At 42.6% G+C, this 18,354-nt stretch overlaps 1 protein-coding gene across 7 annotated transcripts in view; it reads left to right on the forward strand.

Moving 5' to 3' along the window:
• The first annotated feature begins 15,966 nt into the window (after nt 1-15,966).
• FERMT1 (FERM domain containing kindlin 1) overlaps nt 15,967-18,354 on the forward strand; it is a 56,234-nt gene continuing 53,846 nt past the window's right edge. For 3 of the 7 annotated variants that reach the window (XM_057701518.1, XM_057701515.1, XM_057701522.1), the window contains exon 1: nt 16,371-16,761. The gene's annotated coding sequence lies outside the window, so the exon portion shown is untranslated. Of the gene's footprint in view, nt 16,056-16,368; nt 16,762-18,354 lie in introns of those variants that run through there. The other 4 variants (XM_057701517.1, XM_057701520.1, XM_057701516.1 and 1 more) reach the window with 3 other exon arrangements.

Consider the following 18,354-nt stretch of genomic DNA (forward strand, 5'->3'; position numbering starts at 1 on the left):
CACCAAAAATATGAGGCAATTTTGTTATCTAATATTACGTGGGCTAAGAAATTTAGGAATGTCTGTTATGCTGCATGGCTTTTTGCAGTTTCCTCAACTATTTTCCCAATAGTGATTGATAGATTTCTAGTCATATCTGTTTACACATACTCCTGCATTAGGAACCAAGACTGCCAAAAGCTTTTGCCATGAGGTATCTTGATATCTTGCTAACATGGATGTCTTGGAAGAGATGTAAGAAAGAGAGAAAGGATGTTCATCTATTTACTTATGTATAGATAATGGAGTAACATATTATCCTAGTAAACATAAACCTTCTATTTGCTAGCTTGTAAGACCATGTGTCCATCTTTAGGAAGGTGGATCATTTCCAATACCACATATGAGGACAAAACATGGGGGAGCACAAGTGATCCCTCCCAGAGTGCTCTCACCGATAGCTTCATTACCTGAAAGTTTTGTTAACACGGTATTTAAATCATGGGTCATTTCTCTTGCAGGCTTTCCAAAAGCCACCTGCACAGCATTTGATGTAAGGGAGTTGCTGGCATAATTTACTTGCATTTTCTCTTTAACACATTTGTTAATTAAGTGCGTAACAGAGTGCAGCATCCTAGGGTAAGTTGTGTCAGGTCTCTAAGGACCAGGGATAGTATCAGACAAAGGATAGACACATTAACATGTTGAAGAATTTGAACCTGAAAGGTTAGACCAGAGGAAGGTCGGTCTAGGTGGGTGGTAACATTAGAAACCTCTGAAAAGTCAGTGTTATAGGTATTATGAGGAGCCAGATTGGTCCTATACTGATGGAGGAATTTGATGACAAATCCAACAATCAGATTGCCCGCAAGAGCTACATTGCGTGAAAACTTTACGAAAGAATCTTCTTTCCATTCTGAACATTGGGGCAAAAGTATAGCTACAAGTAAAACAATAACTTCCAATTTGGATAGGGAGACAAGTATTTGGTAAACACTACAATTGAATTAGCAGGATGAGTCTTGCAGGCCGAGCCTGGATTCTTGGGTCAGCTGTCTACCATTGCTGTTATCTTTTTGTCCTGGTCTGGGTATCAGTGGAGGTCAGAAATCCTTTCCATAGAATAGTCCTGTGCAGAGGCACTTCTTAAGTCAGAAATATGAATTCAAGAGTAAATTCCCATTGGTTTCACTGCACATGAGCTACTTAAGAATACCTGATAATGATCTTTTCATCTAGGTTGGAGAGTCTTTTTTTTTTTAAGCTCTTAATTGGAATATAATTTCTTTACATTGTTGTGCCAGTTTTTGCTGTATACCAAAGTGAATCAGCTGTATTTATACATATATCCCCATATCCCCTCCCTCCTGTGACTCCCTCCCACCCTCCCTATCCCAGCCCTCTAAGTCATCACCCATCATCAAGTTGATCTCCCCGTGTTACGCAGCAGCTTCCTACTAGCTATCTATTTTACATTTGGTAGTGTATATATGTCAATGCTACCTTCTCACTTCGTTCCAGCTTCCCCTTCACCCGCCACCCCCTGTGTCCTCAAGTCCATTCTCTACATCTGCATCTTTATTCTTGCGCTGTCACTGGGTTCATCAGTACCATTTTTTGAGATTCCATATATATGAGTTAGCATGTAGTATTTGTTTTTCTCTTTCTGGCTTACTCCACTCTGTATGACAGACTCTAGGTCCATCCACCTCACTACAAATAATTCAATTTCATTGCTTTTTATGGCTGAGTAATATTCCATTATATATATGTGCCACATCTTCTTTACCCATTCATCTGTTGATGGGAGTCCTTTAAATGATGTCTTTTCTAGTAAGTATGATCTCTTGGATGTAGGTCATGTGACATCTGATCTTCATCCAAAGATAGATTACTGTGATCAGCTTCAGAAACAAGCTTAGAGTATCCTTTCAATAACTCAATAAACTTTACAATATTGTAACATAGCAACAAAGAGGCATTTGGATGTAGGTAGTAAATAGAGAACCTCAATATCTACAAAGATATATTATGGAAACATTATTTTTCTTTCTAAATTATCTTCACTTTAACCAAATATAGTCAAATGAAGGCTAATTTTTTGCAAAATAAGTCTGGTTTCAATAAATTTGGCCTGATTATTTACATAAGTTGAACTGACCTTATAGATTCTTTAAATTTGGCTTTGCTGGAACTTTTCAAGAGGAATCTTAAATTGATCTTTTAAAAGTCCTCTCAAAGGACTTTCCTGATAGCACAGTGGTTAAGACTCTGCACTCCCAATGCAGGGGGCCTGGGTTCACCAGATCCCTGGTCAAGGAACTAGATCGCACATGAATGCCACAACTAAGAGTTTTCATGCCACAACTAAGGAGCCCACCTGCTGCAACTAAGACCCAGCACAAGTAAATAAATATTAAAAGAAAAAAAAAAGAATGGTAAAAAGTCCTCTCAAGACCAGGAGAGCCAAGATTTCCCTGGTAGTCCTGTGGTGAAGAATCCACCTTCCAATGCAGGGGATGTGAGTTTGATCCATGCTTGGGGAATTAAGATCCCACATGCCACGGAGCAACTAAGCCTGCACACTACAACTACTGGGCCCATAAGCTCTAGAGCCCTTACACCACAACTAGAGAGCCCATGTGCCACAACTGCTGAGACTGTGTGCTCTGGAGCCCACATGCCACAACTAGAGAAACCCTCATGCTGCAATGAAGAATCCACACACTGCAACGAAACACCCCGCATGCCACAACAAAGATCCCCCATGCTGCAGCTAAGACCCAATGCAGCCAAATAAATAAATATTAAAAAAAAAAAAAGACCAAGACATCCATGCCAAGGACTTGCCATCAGATTCTGCCTGCAAAACCTACGGATTTAGGTGTATACATCTCTTCTCAAGGTCTAAAATATCTTGAAGTTCCTGCACCTGCTGGGAAGTGGCCTTCCTTATTCACCTGGAAATGCTGCTAGGAACCTGAGAGTCTCCAAATTCTGGAGGGATCAAGTAGAGAGGAAAGATAAATGCTTCTGTCTGCTTACAAAGATATAATTTACAAAATTGCTATAAGTTATAATTATCTTAAGAGGAAAGACTCCCTTATGTCTGGAAGACAAAAATTAAAAGCCAGTAATATTTCAGACAAAAAGTCATAAAAAGTTGTATTTAGGACTTCCTAGGTGGTGCAGTGGGTAAGAATCCGCCTGCCAATGCAGGGGATATGGGTTCGATCCCTGCCCCAGGAAGATCCCACATGCCATGGAGCAACTAAGCCGGTGCACCACAACTATTGAGCCTGTGCTGTAGAGCCCGTGAGCCACAACTACTGAGCCCACGTGCCGCAACTACTGAAGCCCACGTACCTAGAGCCCGTGCTCTGCAACAAGAGAGGCCACCGTAATGAGAAACCTGTGCACCACAATGAAGAGGAGCCCCCGCTCGCCGCAACTAGAGAAAGCCCGTGTGCAGCAACAAAGACCCAACACAACCAATAAAATAAATTAATTTAAAAAATAATAAAAAAATTGTATTTACCAGTTCGTTCAATCCCATGCAATTAATTTTTGTTCTGCTCAAGTCCAGTTTTTTTTGTTAGTTTAATGACCTTGCTTGATGATTGAGGATGGTAGTGACAGTGATAATTTCAAGAACTTTGCAAGACTTTTTGTTAAGACTTATATGATTTGCCTGAAGTGGATGCCATGGTCATTGGAGATTGTGGAAGATATTCTCCACATGGAAAACACATTTTCTAACAGTTTCTTTATCATTGTGAGATCATCAGCCTTGCAGAAAGAGAAGGCTTTAACTCATCACATGAAAAAAGGGGTTTGTCAGAGAGCTGGGAAGAACCCAGCAGCCATCCTGGGTTTCCCATAACCCCAACTGTTTGATTCACAGCTATTGTTTACCCACCTTAATTTCTCTGATTTAGGAACAGACTGTTGCCATGTTACAAAGACATCAGGATGGCAAAAGCCTGACAATGAGGGGCCAATTTTCTTGCAGAAGCGGAATGGATTTTATCTATATGTTCTGTAACCTTACAGATTGTCATTGTTGCCTTCGCATAAAAGTCAGCTAGGGTAATCTGATACTTCAGTTCAGTCCCTTTAGCATAAACCTCAATTTTGATAACAAGATAACATTTTATGTCAGGAATTTCATGTAATTTCTGGAACACATAATGTATACTTATATAGATATAACATGAAGCAGACTTAAAGTTACATTTTATTTGACAATGCTTCACACATAACATACTGAATAAGCCTAATTAGTTTAATATCTCTCTTTGAGATGCTCCAGGATAAAATCACTTTCTTTTCCCTTAACAAAATGCATTTCCATTCTTCATACTTTCTCTTACTGAAAATACACATCTTATTTTCATTGTATACTGAAATATTTCCCTTATTATTTCTGATAGGTTTAATTACCTGTATATTATCAGTTTTAACCTTTTAAAAAACTTTAATCTCTAGCAAAAACCAAGAAGGAAGCAATTGTGAACTGTTTGTCATATCAGCATTTCCTGATTGGCAAACTTGTGAACATATTCCATAATCTCTAAAAACATACATTTTGTCATAACATAATTTCTTCCCTCAATGGGATACAAGATATGTGTCCAACAAACTCAAACATCTCTAGTTTTTCTCTAATAAGGAGACAAAAGTAGGTAAATTTAGACTTGCTTAGCAATTAGTGTTTTAGTATTTTACCTTAATTGGAAGTAATCTGGATATTCAATGAATTCCCATCATTAAACTTAATCTAGGAAAACTATAAAGTTTCAAGTCTGGATAAACTATTTTTAGGTAGACATACCACAAAACAATTATCCTTAAAGAGTCCACCTAAAAACTTTTATACCATTTATCTCTATTAATTACTTACAAAAATATCACCTTACAAGTTAATTTTCTTGTTGACAAATTTTATAACAGAGAAAATATGACCTTATTGACTTTTAGTAAACCTAGGTAAAGTAAAAGTATTATATTTAATGTTGATATCTCTAAAGACATGTCTGTATAAATCAAACCAACAACTTAAACTTGTTTTCATTCATTAAAGATTAATCCTAGATCACATGATCTTTCAAAAATTTGCAGTTAAACACTGGCACAACAGTGTAAAGCAATTATATTCCAATAAAGAGTTTTTAAAAAATTAAAATTAAAATTAAGAAAAGCTTGTAGTTAATTTTTTGTTACATTTAAAAATATTTGATTTGGAAGTGGAGTCAAGATGGTGGAGTAGGAGGATGTGGAGTTCACGTCTCCTCAGAAGTACAACAAGAACTCATCAGATCAGTTCTCACAGAGCATCTACTGAGCACTAGTGGGGGACCTTGGACACCTAAGGGAATGGGAGGAATCCCCACGCAACCAGGTAGGATGTGGAAGGGAAGAGGGGGGGAGTGGAGGCGGAATAGGACCGCTGCCCCTGAGGTGGTGCTACGGGAGAAGAGAGGTTCCCATGATCAGAAGGGCCCATTCACAGAGAGGGAATCAGTGGGGACAGAGAGGGACCTTCAGGGGATTGGGGTATCAGAGGGGAACACGGCGCTGGTCTGTGGAGGGCAGGACAGAGTGGGCTTCCTCTGGCTCTGCCTGCCCCTGTGGGCATGCCTATGGAAGCCTGCACCCTAGCAGGTCTGTGCTGCAACCCTGTGCACCCCAGCCTGAGTTGTATCTCCTGGTGGGGAGGAGGGCTGGCTGCCAGAGAGAGGGATTTGGAGGGTGCACCTGGGAAGGGGATGGCTGTTGGTGGTGGGGAGGCAGCGTGGGGCAGCAGGAGGGAAGGGCCCATGGCCGGGAAGCTTGGTGGAGGAAGCCTGGGCCACTAGGGAAGGCACCATTGTTGACTGGCATACAAAGGGCAGGGCTGCCATTGCAGAGCACTTCCCTACCCTCCTGCCTGGCCTCCTTGGGCAGTGGCAGGGCTACACACCTGAGTGGGCTCACCCACCCCTCAAACCAGGGTCTCCCCCACCCACTCAGGCCCTGGTGAGCCTGCTAGGGTGCCAGGCCTGAGCCCCACCCCTACCAAAGCCTCCATAGGTCACATGGGTCCCGGGCCTGAGCCCCACCGCCACCAGAACCTCCTCCAGCCATGAGGGTCTGGCAGACTTGAGTACTGCCCCCTCCACACCTCCACAGACCCCATGGGTCCTGGCAGCCTGCGTGCCACCCCAACAAAGCCTCCTCCTGCTGAGCAGGTCCCAGGCCTGGGCCCTGCCCCTGCCAAAGCTGCCAAGGGCTGCATGGGTCCTGGTGGGCCCAAGCACCACCCCCAAAGCCTCCATGGACTGCACAGGTCCTGGTGGCCCATGTACCTCCCCTGACAGGGCCTCCTCTGGCTGCATGGGTCCAGGAGGGCTGAGCATCGCCCCCCTCCAAGGCCTCCTCTGGCTGTACCAGCCCCTGTGGGCACGCCTGTGGAAGGAAGGAAGGAAGGAAGGAAGGAAGGAAGGAAGGAAGGAAGGAAGGAAGGAAGGAGGGAGGGATGAACTTGATTTGTAAGTGCTTGTATTTAAGTCAATTAGCAGAGCTCTTTTACAAATTAATTTTTATATCATCACATTTATAATGTACACACATACATGCACCCAGCTAGACACAGGCAGAGATCTCCTAGTTTTCCTGCTTGAGTTTTAAAAGGCCTCTTTTCTCTTTTTTGTTTGTTTGTTTGTTTGTTTGTTTGTTTGTTTTAGGTTCTACTAATTGAGCCAGGGCTGTAGTCTCAGGGAAGTGGGCTCTGTTTACGTTTCAAGGACGTGGTAAGAGTTATAATTTCAAATATTCTCCTCAGAGTGCTTTTGCTTCTCAGGATCAGAATTTTTGAAAAGCTATTTTATCAAGCCAGCTTACTCTATGCACACAAAAAACAGTTTGGGAATGTCAAAAGTGTCCCATCCTGGCCATTTTAGAGCTAGATAAGAACTCGCAAGTATTGGCTGTGTACCAACTGTACTTGAAGCTAATGAATTCCAGTGGCTGGCTGCCTGTCCAGAAGCTGGTAGGCTTTAAAAGCGCAATTTCTGCCATTTCTTTTTTTTTTTTAAGTTTCACTTTACTCTAAAGGACAAATATTTCCAATTTTAAGCCACTTTTTTTAAAAAGGTCAGCCAACTCAGTTCACTCCAAAGTTCGTTCGAGGCTTTTCCTGCCTAGAAATTCCCTCTAGGTTCTCTGCCTAGTAACTTTCCCCTAGGTCCCTTTCACTAGGTGATGTACCTGTACCCTATTCAGACTCCAAGTCTTAAAATAAACAGCTCAAATAAAATTAATGGACCATCATGTAATGCAAGGAGATCCAGATCTCAGGAAAAACTCACTAAAGCACCTGAAAGGTGCTGTGAAGCTGAGGGGTTCACGGGGCCCATACTTTGCACTGATTGCTGGTCCAAAGTAAACTCCAGGTGACCTCAGGTGGATTTTTCTGTTATCCTATTGGCTGTGCCAGGCAATGTCATTGGAAATAATCAATAAACAATCTATAATAGGAATAGAAAAGAGTTTTATTTGGTCCAAATTGAGGACTATAGCTGGGGAGACAGCCTCTCAGATTAAAGTGAGGAACTGCTCTGGAGAAGCACGGCTTTCAGCAGTTTTACATCTTGTCAGAACAAAGAACATCAAACAAGTCAAGGATACATTCCTTCAAGGTTTCAAAAATAAACAGATCCGCACAGCACATATACAGTGAGTCAGTATGTCCTTGGAACCTGGGAAAGGCATCTCATCATTGATGGAATACCAGCACTGCCATCCCAGGAAGACAGGCATTTAATCTTTATTTTTAATATGGACATTCTTTACTTCTAGTCAATGCACTCTTTTCTTTAATGATGAAAGCAGACATACTAAGTCTGTTTGATAGACCATAAACAGGCTGTTTTAAAGTTGGGACTTCCTAAGTGGCTCAGTGGTTAAGAATCCGCCTGCCAACGCAGGGGACATGGGTTCAATCCCTACCCCAGGAAAATCCCATATGCCGCTAACTAAGCCCGTGCACCACAACTACTGAGCCTGTGCTCTGGAGCCCGTGAGCCACAACTATAGAGCCTGTGTGCCACAACTACTGAAGCCCACGTGCCTAGAGCCCATGCTCCACAACAAGAGAAGCCACCACAATGAGGAGCCCAAGCACCACAATGAAGAGTAGCCCCTGCTCACCACAACTAGAGAAAGCCTGTGAGCAGCAACGAAGACGCAATGCAGCCAATAAATAAATAAATAAATAAATTTTTAAAAATAGTTATCATAAAGTTTAAGCTAAATCATTTATAAGCCAGAATGATTTCCCCATTCCTCAATATGTGAAAATTTCTTCCACTGTGGAGATGACCAGAGGATGGAGATTAGTGGGCACTGTAGTGTCCCGCAAAAATCTCCAGCCCTGAAGTCACTTGCATGTAGTGTGAATCCCAGCTCTGGCATCTATTGGTGGAACAGCCTAGGGTTAGTCATGTAACACTTCTGAACCTCAGAAAATTTTTAAAAATAGAATCTACCAGGATGCATTGTTTTTAGATTTAAGATTATGATCTATGTGAGGTGTGAATGTTTGTGTGTGTGTGTGCATATTTCCCCTAGGAGCAATGGTTCATTTTTGGCTAAGTCACTGTTTGTGGCAACTTTATAGAACGTAATTCCCATGAATGATAAGAATCAACTGTATATAATATGTTTCTACTGCTAATTCTTAATTTACCGATCTTAGACATCAACTGTGGACTTCCAAGTGTAATAGATGTGTATTAAGCTCTCTTACAAAACTCCCACCTCCCAAAAGGTATATCTAGACTTATTTTTATTTTAGTTTAGTGAAACAATGCAAAAATAAAGGCACAAGTGACAGAGTTAGGGGGTGGAAGAAAGAGAGAATAGATGAAGGCAAACATTAGAGATGCTAAAAGCCTCATGTTTTTTTCCCCAACCAATTCTCTAATTCTCTGACACAGAATGGGTGTTCTTCAAGTCAGTGCAGTTCTGACACCAGCCACCTGGAGTAGCAGCAGACCGCACAGGTTTAAGAGCTCAGTCCCACAAGACTGCCCTCACTTCACATGCCAATTGTAAGAATTGCTTCCCCAAGTAACCTGTACTCCCTCTGACTTGGTTACAAAGTCAGGGGGTTCCACCGTCCCCCTCCCTCGATGCCCAATTATTTGCTAGAAAGACTCACAGAGCTCAGAAAAATGTTGCACTTACTACTCCATTTAATTAGAAAGGCTACAAATGAACAAGCAGATGAAGAGGTACTGATGGTGAGGTCCAGAAGGGTGGCAGCTGCAGCGGCCTCCGTCCCTGTGGAGATGGGGTGCACCACCCTTCTGGCATGTGGATGTGTTCACCAGTTCAGAAGCTCTCCAAAACCCGTCACTGAAGGGTTTTTATGGAGGTTTCATTACATAGGCATGATTGTGGCAGTCGGTGATTAACTCACGGCTCCTGGAGATTAGAGGGTAGTACTGAAAGTTCCAAGATTTTAAACAAGGTCTGGTCTTTCTGACAAACAGCCCCCAGCCTGAGGCTACCTAGGGCCCTGCCAAGAGTCACCAGTTACAACAAAAGACACTCCTGTCACCCTTATCACTCAGGAAATTCCAAGCGTTTTAGAAACTGTCAGGAACAAGATAAAGACCAAATATCTTTCTTATCATGCCACACTGACACTGTTTACATTCTGTTTCATAACTATAATTAAGCCTTACTTGCTTTGTTTCTAGATTAATTTTCAAAATTGAAAAAGTTATAATTATATTTCCTTTTTTACATCCATTTACTCTCCTGAATTTTCTAAATGACTTCATTTTTTCTTGCCCTGTTTTCCTTTACCATATCCCAAATCTTCTTCCAAACTTTTCATAACATCAGATATTCTGTGACGCCTTCTTTTGCCCCAGAGACCTCCTCCCAGGGCAGCCAGTCTCCTTGGCTTTTCTGAATTCTTTCCTGCATCCTCGGTCTTCCTCTCTCTTGATTCACTTCCTTGTTTTCTGAAGCTCATTTTGAGAATGTTTCTAAGACAGGTTTTGTGAGAATTAAATTTTCTGAGTCCCAGCATGTCTGAAACATATTTGACTGATGGTCTGACTGGGTATAGAAAGTTCATTGGGGTTCTTTTGTGGATAAGCTGGTTTTTCTTGCTAACAGCTTTTAGATTTTTATATTTCCACAGTGATCTTATATTCCACAATGCTGCACTTTGGTGTAGCTATTTCTTATGTATTTGATGGGTATCCAGTAAACTCTTTAAACTAGAGGTTCATGTTCCTCATCTCTGGGCACATTCTCACACAGGTCTAGGCCACAGGCCTATGATAATTTATCCCATTGTATTTTTGCCCTTCTCTTGTATTCACCCTCTAAGGTTTCTTATCTTTTTACTCATTTTTTTGTGTTAAATTTTCTCATGTCAATTATTTCAATAAAACTGCAAAAAAAAAATAAAATAAGGATTTTTTAAACTTTGTTTCTCTCATATTGGAGGATTTCCTTAGCTGTTTGACAGCATTTGAGATGAGTATATAGCTTTTTTGATCTATTTGGGAGGTTTCACTGATAGCTTTGCTTTAGGGTAATTGAGTAGGGAGTTGGCCTTTACACCAAGTAAACTTTTCAAAGGAGACATTTAACTTCTAAAGAGCAGAGCCCTCTGGATTTGGGCCAGCAGGGTGGAGATCTTACAGCCATATACTCACCCTGAATGCGACAGTGAGGGAGCTGCCGGTTCTTTATAGAGACTTTCTTTTCATTCCCTTTTTTTGGTTTGTTTTTTGGGGTTTTTTTTAACTGGGATTATGTAATACATAATATTCATTCATTCATTCATTCATACATTTTTAATTGGTTGTGTTGGATCTTCATTGCTGCACACAGGCTTTCTCTAGTTGCTGCGAGTGAGGGCTACTCTTGGCGGTGGCTTCTCTTATTGCAGAGCATGGCCTCTAGATGCGTGGGCTTCAGTAGTTGCAGCACACAGGCTTAATAGTTGTGGCAGTCGGGCTTAGTTGCTCCACGGCATGCGGGATCTTCCTGGCACAGGGATCAAACCCATGTCTCTTGCATTGGCAGGTGGATTCTTAAGCACTGTGCCACCTAGGAAGCCCCTATTCCCTTGTTTTTGACAACACATTTCATATCCACTGTCTGCCGTAGCTGGCATTTCCAGGACCTGAGTTTTGCTGAGAATATTCTGGAAAGCCTCAGTTATGTTTCCATTTTCACAACTCCCAGACTGCAGATTTCACGGCTCTGCTTCATTACTAACCACTCCTTCTTCAATTTTCTGTCTTCTATGAAATCTTGAAACATCTTACTGGCTGATGGCCTTTCTCCTATCATTGTAGGTTTATGCCTTTTTATGCCTATACTATAATTTTAGCAGGGAGTCAATAGGAAGAAAAGATAAATATGAGTAGCCAATCAACTATCTTTAACCAAAAATCAAAATATGAAGTTAGGTTTTTTTTCTTATTCTAGGAATTTTTATTCAATAAATAGTACAGGTATATGAGAAACCCCCACATTATCTATTTACACAATCTTGATTCTTCCCTTCCCAAAGGGAACCACTACATTAATGAAGTTAGATTTAGAAAAATAAAGGACTATGACTATTCTCACACACAGCAATTTGGATTTTTCAAAATCATACCTGCTACTATAAATAATAAATAGTGTTTATTGAACATATATTACTAGAAAGCAGGACAGAAATCATTCCAATATTTCTGGAGCACCCTATACCTGCACTGGGATTTGGAAATAATTCACTGTGACCCTTTTCCTAAGAACCTGGGTGTAAACTGTCACATTTTTCCTGTGGTGCAGTCTGAAAAAGTTAAAAAATTCCTACAGGTTCACCTAAGTGACAATTCCTCCCCTTCTTTGGTTCCTTACCTGTGAGCAAAAAAGGAGGAGAGGCAAGCACAATCTTCCTTCACTGGGATGAGATGTGACAACCTCAGAGTCTCTAATTCCTCCTCCTTCCCAGAGAACACCCCACTCTTTATTTTATTTTATTTTATTTTATTTTATTTTATTTTTTAAGCTTTTTATTGGAATATAATTGCTTTACACTGTTGTGCCAGTTTTTGCTGTATACCAAAGTGAATCAGCTGTATTTATACATATATCCCCATATCCCCTCCCTCCTGTGACTCCCTCCCATCCTCCCTATCCCAGCCCTCTAAGTCATCACCCATCATCAAGTTGATCTCCCTGTGTTATGCAGCAGCTTCCCATTAGCTATCTATTTTACATTCGGTAGTATATATATGTCTATGCTACTCTCTCACTTCGTCCCAGCTTCCCCTTCACAGCCCCCTCCACCCCATGTCCTGAAGTCTGTTCTCTATGTCTGCATCTTTATTCTTGCCCTGTCACTGGGTTCATCAGTACCATTTTTTGAGATTCCATATATATGAGTTACATGCTGTATTTGTTTTTCTCTTTCTGGCTTACTTCACTCTGAATGACAGACTCTAGGTCCATCCACCTCACTACAAATAATTCAATTTCATTGCTTTTTATGGCTGAGTAATATTCCATTATATATATGTGCCACATCTTCTTTATCCATTCATCTGTTGATGGACATTTAGGTTGCTTCCATGTCCTGGCTATTGTAAATAGTGCTGCAATGAACATTGTAGTACATGCTTCTTTTTGGATTATGGTTTTCTCACTCACTTCCAAATTAAAGTTGTGTCTGTGCATACCCAAGCAAAAGGGCCTGTGCCCTAGCTGCAAGGGAGGCTGGGAATTTGAGTTCTGATGTCTAGATTGGAATAATACATAAGAATCTCTACAAATACAAAGAGGACTTTCCAAGGGTGGTAGGCAGCCATGTCCACTAGGAAAACTAAGATATTTTAAAGTGAGGAAACAAAACACGGAAAAGAATATGTATAGAATATTATCACTTGTATAAAAGCTAAATAATCTATGTGCAAAGACTATTTTTGGTTCAAGAGGAAACTAGTAACAGCTTTCTCTGGGGAAGGGAACTTTATTATCAGGAGAGGACAATGACTTAATTGTCTGTGTATATTCTTTTGTACCCTTTGATTGAGATGGATACTAAGGAAGGAAGAAGAAAGAAAGAGGGTGGGGAGGGGAGGGAGGGAGAAACCATCTCTCTGGCTCCTCTCACTCTCAACGGCAGCCTCCAACAAGGCCTCCTTTGCTCCTCCTCACGTGGTGCCTGTCAACACACCAGGACACACCTCTCCACCCTCTCAGGGGAACATTTTAGAACGTGCCTGGGCATAGAAAGTGCTCATTATCAGTCCAGCTGGAAAGGAGGGTGTAGCTATAATAGGCACATTCTGCTTCTTTGCACTAAGCAGAACACATTGTCCACACATGAACACAGCTCCTGAGTCCCAAGAACTCAGTGAAAACAAAAACACATTTTCGGTGACTGTTGCCATTTCTTAGTTGCCAGACTTGTAGAATGTTTATAAGCTGAATACACAATACAGAAATTTACATTGCATAATGGCCTATTCATTTTGTCAAATAAAACCATCAATCACAAAAAAAACTCCACCTTTTTTCTCCTTCCAGCAGCTTTCTCATTCTAAGTTAATTATATAGAATTTCTTAAACTTTGAGGGCTCATCTGGTGGAAGTGGAAAGGTGTTAGAGGAAGAAACTCACTTGTGCTTAACAAGTTAAAGTAGCTAGCACAGTCAAAGACCCTCCACTAGTTTACTTCCCTTTTCTCTTCAGTGATCAAGAGCATGGCCATAGCGCTCATCCATTCCTGTGTACTTGTTACCAAGTCCAACTTCATACTGCTCGCCACACTAGCAGGCCAATAAGTCGAGAGACAAGCTGTTGGGGCAAGGAATAGCGACTTTACTTGGAAAGCCAGCAGGTTAAGAAGATGGTGAACTAGTGTCCCAAAGAACCATCTTCCCAGAGTTAGAATTCAGGCTTCTTTTATACTAAGAGGAGGGATGTGGCTGGTTTTTTCAAACTTCTCGGTGCTGGAATCCTTTGTACTTAGAGTTGTCTGTGTAGGTCAGGTCCCCATGTTCCTGTAAACCTCTGTTCCACAGCTTTTCATCTCTGCATGAATGAATACTGTTATATCTTTAAAAGGAGGCAGAGCCTTGTGAATGGGCTATCATGTATATTTCTGGTTTGTTCTTTTCTGTTACATGCTCATGCCGCACATGATTATGCAGACATGACTAACTTACCTATTAAGGGTAACAATTCTCAGGCCAGCTTTGCCGTATATAAGTATCTGATAATAGTATTATTTCAATATTTGTACTGTGTGCATGGAAATTTTTGAGGTCAGGAAGTACATCTCCTGAAGCACAATAACTACCTGCTAATTAAAAAATACCTTAGAATATTTTTCTAGAGACTACAGATTATTATAGGCAACTATCAAGCTTCCAATTCCATCTCAAAACCCATCTCCTCTCTGAAGCCTTTTCTCACACTCCCCACCACGCCACACACCTGGGGGAGGTACACACCCCTCCTCTGTATTCCTTAGCATCATATTATGATCTGAAGATAAAGTCTGTGCCTAATCTGAGTATTTTCAGCACTTGTTTTGGTGTCTAGCTCACAGTAACACAGTGGCGGAATGAATAAATAAGCATATTCATTGCTTGATGAAAATGTACAGATTAAATAACAGGCTCAAAGTGTTGTTCTGCTTGTTTTTCAAGAGGGATTCAGGTGAATATTGCTTGCTTGTATATGCATGAAATTTTCAAGTCCAGAACATACTTTTTAACACACTTCTGAGATCAGACGAAATCCGGCGCGTTCAGGGTGGTACGGCCGGAGACTAACACACTTCTAATCAGAACCTTAGGGGATGAGTTGGACCTGATAGTACAAAAAAAAAAAAAAAAAAAAAGAGCCTAGGATACTCAATGTGTATGAAACTCAAAAACAATGCTGAACAAAAGAAACCAGACACAAAACAGTATATACCATCCAATTCCATTTACATATCGTACGAACACCAGCAAAATCCATCTGAGGATCAGAAGTCAGGATAATGGTTACTCTTGGTGAGGGGTGGTAATAACTGAAAGGTGGGATTAGGGGGCTTCTGGGGACTGGCAATGTCCTGTTTCTTGACCTGGATGTTCCTTACACAGGTGTGTTCAGTATGTGAAAACGCAGCAGCTGTATATTTATGACCTGTGTCTTGCATATAAATATATAATATTTTAATTAAAAGCTATAAAAGAATTTAGGCCAAGCAGAAAGCTTAAAACCAGTTAAATTCTTTAGCTCCATCCAGATATTTTCAACTAAAATGGAAAAACAATTTGGTGTAAAGAAAGTCATTACTACTTCATGATCACATCCAAGATCCTGAAGACACTCTACGGTCTAATCAGCCATGCTCAGTCTCCAGAAAGCAAGTCTCAGACACTTTCTGCCCCAAATAAGTGCATATTTGCTCAGTTGGTACTGGGCATGCAGAGAAGACAGACCAGATGACAGCTGACCACATTCCTATAGCTGACAAACTCTACCAAATTAAGAAATTCAGCTTCAAATTTTTAATCATTTTAATTATAATATCCCATATTCGCTGACGGTTGTTCAACTGACCTTTTAAAATTAAATGTAAAGTACTTTCAAAACCATAATAATGGCTGAATATGGTAATGTCCAAGCAAAAACAAGGATTCCACTTCTGAATTTTATAACATTTTAAATTAATATTTAAGTTATTGAAAGCTTTATGCACTTGATGCAAATCGCAAAAGACTGTATTATACTGCATGCAACTCCTCCATGGACTGAATGCAATTCTGGTGGTGGGAATTCCATCCCTTTACCTACTCTACAGATGAGAAAAATTATAATTTCCTGTCTATGTTACAACCTCAAAGCTCAGCCCCAGGCCTGATGCGTAGTAAACACTCAACAAAAGTGTGTCATTTGGGCGAAGGCGGCTTGGAGAGGTTGTGTCACTTTCCCAAGGCCACCCACCCTTCCTGCTCTCTTCGGAAGCGAATCCAACAGGAAGGTGACCGGCGGGGCTGGGTGATGAATCCGAGGTGAGCCACCCAGACTTCCGCCAGGGGCGTGGCCTTGGGGCCTCGGGGTCTTCCATCGCGCGTGTTTGGGGGTTTACGCCACCCTCTTACTCAGAGATGACCCGCTTTTGTTTCTCCCACCTGGCGACCACAGGCCCTCCAAGGCTCCCTAGAGCCGAGGCGTTGTTCCCGCCTGGAGCCGGGGCTCGGGGGTCACACCCACCCCGGAAGGCGGGGGAAGGAGCAGGCCCTTAATCACCGGGCTAGTCCCGGGCGGGCCTCGGGGAAGCGGGAAACTGGAGGCGGGCTAAGGGAGGGGGTGCGGGATGAGAGGGCGCAAGAGGGGCACAGGGCTGAGCGTCCGCGCTGCGCTCTTCCCGCCCTCCGGCCGCGCAGCGGCCCGGCAACCACCCTTTGCACGTACAGTCTGCGGAGCGCCCCCTCCGCGGGCAGCGGGAGCTGGCAGGCAGGGGCTGGGCGTGCAGCCGCCTGCCCGCGGTGCTGGCCGGCTGTGCCCCAGGGGCCGCGGGGCGGAGACGGGGCGGCGGAGGCGGGCGCCAGTCTAGGCGGCAGGTCCGCGCGCAGCCCTCGCCCGCCGAGCCTAGCGGAGCAGCCGCCGCCGCCGCGCGCCCCCGGCTCGGCCTGGGTGGCCTCTGCGCGGGTCTCCAGGGGGTCGCGCTGCACGTGCCCGACCGCGAGACCGCACACCGCAGGCCCCGGAAAGGAGGTGGGTGCGGAGGGCCCGGGACCAGGAGGGCAGGGGAGGCTGCGAGGGGCACCGCTGGTTCCCGAGACCCCCGCGCCACGCACTTGAATGGCTGCTGAATTAAAAATCGCGTCCTCGGCTTGTGACCACCCTCTCCGGCCTTGCGCATCTGGCTGCTCAAAATAAACTCTCCGTCCAGCCGTGGGTACCGCCTTTACGGGGGTAAGGGGCGGGTTTCTACCCACCCACCACACGCCCCTGGGCCCCAGGACCAGGCAGAGCTGGCAAAAGACGGGCCAGTGGTCTTCGCACGCACTCACTCTGTGATCTTCCAGGGGAAGCGTTGGGTCTGTTTCCCCGTCTTTCTGTCGGCCAGCCTGTCTGTGTCTGTCTGTCTGTCTTGATTGAGTTTTCTATAAAGGACCCGAGGAAGTGGGCAACTGGGCTTCCCCAGGGAAGGCAGGTCTGCTGGTGCACTTTGCTTCTTGTTCTGGTCTTTAACTTAGATGTGCTTTCCCAGTTGAAGTCTGAGGCTTTGCTCAACAAGTAACATCTTGCTGAACATGAGACGTTCACTCAGAAAGGAAGGCGCAGAAAAGATAAGAGAGGAATGTGGGGAAACCAGACTGTCTAATTTGAGCCTGAATTTCGTTGTAAGAGAAGCACCATCTATTGCCTAAATGAGAAGTGTTTTGATTGCCCAGGTTAGGAAAAGAAAAAACCCCTCTGCTCACAAAACAAGCAGTAAGGAGTCACCTTAAAAATAAGGTTATTTTCTTTATATACAAAACGTTTTAAGTAACAAAACCTCAAATCATAGCATTTTAGAAATTGTAAGGATCTTAAAGTCATATTCTGCAGTGCCATGTTATGAGTTTGTCTGTGAGAGAGGTATCTTTACTGTCTTCTAACTGGGAAAGATTTATGTTAGTAGAAATGCTTAGTGGAGGTACTGAGAGTTTAGCTCATAGCTTCGAGCTGTTTCTTGTTGGCATTGCAATATTATCAAGGACAGTCCCAGGGTGCTCGTTAAGAATTTGGAGTTAGAACCTGGATTTCTGTTTGCACTCCACCATCTAACTTGCTGTGTGACTTTTGATAAATTGCCCAACCTTTCTGAGTCTGAGTTTCTTCATTTCTAAATGAGATTGCTGAGAAGATGAAGGAGATAGCCCGAGGATAGTAGTTATGGCAGAGTACATCGCTCGGTTAGTACCTAATAAGTGACACCTGAGGCTGATGATGACAGTGAAGCGGATGGTTACGCCCAATATAATCACTGCATGGCACTGCCCATGCAGGAGGTCTTATGTGTACCTCTGTGCACAGGAGGTACAAACATTACATCATTAGGATCCTTCTAGTCGTGAAAACATAAAGGAGCTACCTCTGAACGCTCGAATTTGAGTTGAACACATGAAATCTGTCCTAAACCTGTTTAGGTTTGCAGCATTTATCTATTTTGTGATTCTTTTTTGTTTACAAATGTGAACAGTTTCATATGGACACAAAACTGGTATGATATTGGTGATTTAGTTATTGCTTTTTATAATTTTTTAAACTTTTTTTATTAGATATAGTTGATGTACAATATTACGTTACAGGTATACAACA

Source organism: Hippopotamus amphibius, chromosome 12 (genome assembly GCF_030028045.1).
Source record: "Hippopotamus amphibius kiboko isolate mHipAmp2 chromosome 12, mHipAmp2.hap2, whole genome shotgun sequence".
Taxonomy (NCBI): Eukaryota; Metazoa; Chordata; class Mammalia; order Artiodactyla; family Hippopotamidae; genus Hippopotamus; species Hippopotamus amphibius.